This window comes from Lactuca serriola, chromosome 9 (assembly GCF_051521515.1).
Source record: "Lactuca serriola cultivar US96UC23 chromosome 9, Lser_US96UC23_V15, whole genome shotgun sequence".
Lineage (NCBI taxonomy): Eukaryota > Viridiplantae > Streptophyta > Magnoliopsida > Asterales > Asteraceae > Lactuca > Lactuca serriola.
In genome coordinates this window covers 961,656-965,134 of record NC_136416.1, presented here as the reverse complement: position 1 = coordinate 965,134, position 3,479 = coordinate 961,656, and positions in this window count along the sequence as shown.

The window sequence follows — 3,479 nt, the reverse complement described above, 5'->3', positions numbered from 1 at the left end:
TTTACAAAGAAAGGTTTTCAATCCTATATACAAAAGCTTATGCACTCACCAATGTAATCATTTCCACTCTTTCAAAATTTACTTGTATTCAATTGGACAGAAACTTGGAATCATACAACTTGGTTGCATGATGAATGATAAATTTTATATTTGGAAATTAGACTAATTCGTTGACAAAATGTCAAGTGAAGGACTAGGAGATCGAGTAGACAAAGTTGTGTGTTGATCAAGTCCACCACAAGAGTGACAAAGATATTCATCATGATTTACTAAAGGGTTAGTAAATATGATTATATTTATAAGATTAAGTGTAATTCTGAGTTGATTGAAAGAGTTTCAATCAATAGCAGAATGTATAAGAAGAATCAAGTAGGCAGAAAGATAAAAGTTTCTCTATTCTAAGAAGAAGGGAGAGTACCTTTTATTATGTTTTATGATAGGTCTTAATGATTAAGAACCATATCTCAATTGATCCTCTAAATGAGTCTTAGTACAATTGTTTGTCTGAGAAGAGGAATCAAGAATTGAAGAAATGGTTAAATCAAGAGTCAATCATACTTCGTTCCAAAAACAAGTCTTAGAGTTAAGATTGTGACATTGAGTGACAAGTCTTAAGAAGGTTTATAACATTATCAAATGTGGAAAGTTGTGATGTCTTGGATAAGACAAAGACCAACTAGGACCAATTTTGTGAATTATTTTGTCTTGATAAAAGCTACACTAACTCTTGAATATTTGTTTGTCAAGAAATGTTTATTGACAAGAGAATCTAATATGTCAAGGAGTTAGTGGGAGTCTTAATGGTCTTGAGAAGTTCAAGAACTAATCAAGAATAAACCTTATCGATCATCACTAGCACATGACTTGAGGTTCACAACCTATCGTGTTGACACTATCTTGTTTCTGTGCCGTTCCAATTGAGTTAATTATGCATGTAAGTTCTATGAGTTCTCACTTGAACGCATAAAAGGCAAGCACCTTGATCAATGAAAAGTACATTGATAGGAAAGTATGAGCTGCTTAACTACTTGGAAGACATTGTGGGCACTCGTGTTACCATAAGGCAAGAAATCAAGATTGAGAAAGTTCGGTCCATATGAGTTTGGATTTGTCGGAAACTTTGGTTTTGACAAATTCGCATGGATAGGAACACATACACCATTAAAATCTAAGTGTTATAAGATTCCCTCCTTCATGAAAATGACTGTGAGGAAATGCTTTTACTAAGAGAGATTTTAAGAAGATAGTGATTGTGAAAATTGTATTCTCGAATTCGATTATGGTTACGGTATCCCTTTCCATGATTAGTATAGTGAGATTTGGCAATTGGGTATTAGAAATATGAACTTAAGAAATTCAATAGGTATTGTTTTCTGGAAGTTCAGCTATTTTCTGAATACATGTCAAAGCTAGTGGGAGCATAGGTGTTATGCTTATATGATAATAATCATCATGATAGTGGGAGCATAAATGTTATGCTTGTATGATTATTAAGGCAAGTATTGAAAGTTAGCAATATTAATTATAGAAAACAAGAGTTATACTTTGCAAAGTCGTAAGGGTTGAAAAGTTGTTTTGCTATAATTAAGGGATAGAATATTGTACTTCATTTCAAATCTAAAGGCTTAGATTGTGGAATGTTAATAAATTTAGTCAAGGATACATAGTGTGTTCTCAAATTTCTATTATGATTACGACATCCCTCTTCATAGTTCGAATTGTGAGAACGTGACACATAAAATATTATGGCAGAAGATTGATAAAGTATCACATCTTGATGTAAGACATTAGGCATCGTGTCCCATACGCTTCGGGTATAGGATCCATTGCAAATGCTATAATATTTGACCATTCTAAAATTTTCCAAATGTCTAGCGCATTAAGAGGGAAAAAGGACTAGAATTGGTTTTAACTAAATTAATTAAACAACTATCAAAGGACGATCCAAAGTTAGCTGAAGATTGGTTGCTTGTGAGTAGTTGGAAGTATGGTATTGGATGGACCATATCGACATTATTATGAATAGATAAGATTCTATTAAGAATGAGTTGTCATATGGAAATGTTTCCTTATTGGGAGTTGGATATTGAGAATCTATGTCTAGATTACAAACTTTTATGCAAGAAGGATGTTCAAAGGAATGTACTTTGAGTGAGAGACATCGTATATATAGAATTGTTTCTGATAGAGATTGGCCAAGTCTTGATGATTTTGAGCTATGACTTTACGAAAGGATCATTGCATAAAATGTTAGAATCTAGCATATTCTATAAGTGGCAAGAATTTGATATTCTTACACTTGTGATAAGGATTGGGAGTTGTGAAATGAGTATAATTGGAAATGTGTTCATTTGATCTATTTCACAAAGTAAGGACCGTAGGTAAACATTGTGTGCATGCTAAGAGCATGGGACAAGTGTAGTAATATTTCATGTAAGAAGTTGATTACCCGAAACAACAAATAATGAGTAATCAATATGGTGATTAAATAAAATGCTTTATTTATACCCAGAGCTTGGGGCCATATGGGATTAATATTATTCTTGTGTTTCACTTTGCATGTTCTAACTTCCTGAATAATTAAATTGGTTCAGAACAATTGAATTAATCGAACGAACCACAGTCGTTCATATGTTGGAAGTAGGTATGAATGAAGATTGTCATGAATTGGTTTGTAGATTGTCTAAAGTGTATTAGACATAGCAAAGGTTTGTTGCACCGTTCATGAGTGCTTATGAATATGATTTTGAGCATTGGATAAAACCCACGCTCACTTGGATCACTTCATGGATTTTATCACGAGTGATTGGTGAGACGATAATATCTTATATTCTTGAAACGGAGATGTGTGAGTTGTATCTTGCGAGTCGGTTACACATTGATAATATGTAAACGCACTAGTAACTTGGTGTTATAAAACATATTGTTGTGTGTGATTTGGTAAGTGAGTGCAAGCAAGCATTGAATCAAATTTTATCCGTTCCTTTTATCCAAAGTAGGATGAAAGCGATATCTGTGGGCCCCTCGATGATTTAGTGATGGCACATAAGCGCTTGGCCAAGCCGAGACTAATTTGATGTGTTAAATTGTAGTCTGTTGTCAGTCGTCATAAATCGGAAATCATGAAACAGAACATAGACTGAGAGAATGATCAAAATCCATGTCTCAAGTCTATACGATGTCAAGAATGGAGAAATATATGATCCCTTATGTAAAGGACACGCTTCTGATAATATCAGAGTTGACAGCAACTTTTGAAAGCTACGATTGCTAATCAGGATCTGAGGTTATACGCAGAATTGTTATTAGACTTATCCAAGTGAGAGACTATTGGATTAGTGTCTAAGTCCATAACTATTTTGGTATGTACCTGACCCGATTGTGCATGGTCCTTTTGGGTTGCCTTCACACTGGTGACTAGATAGGATGATTGTTGAGGAGAGAGGCTGGTTTATTGTTAAGAATAATAAATTGGAGTA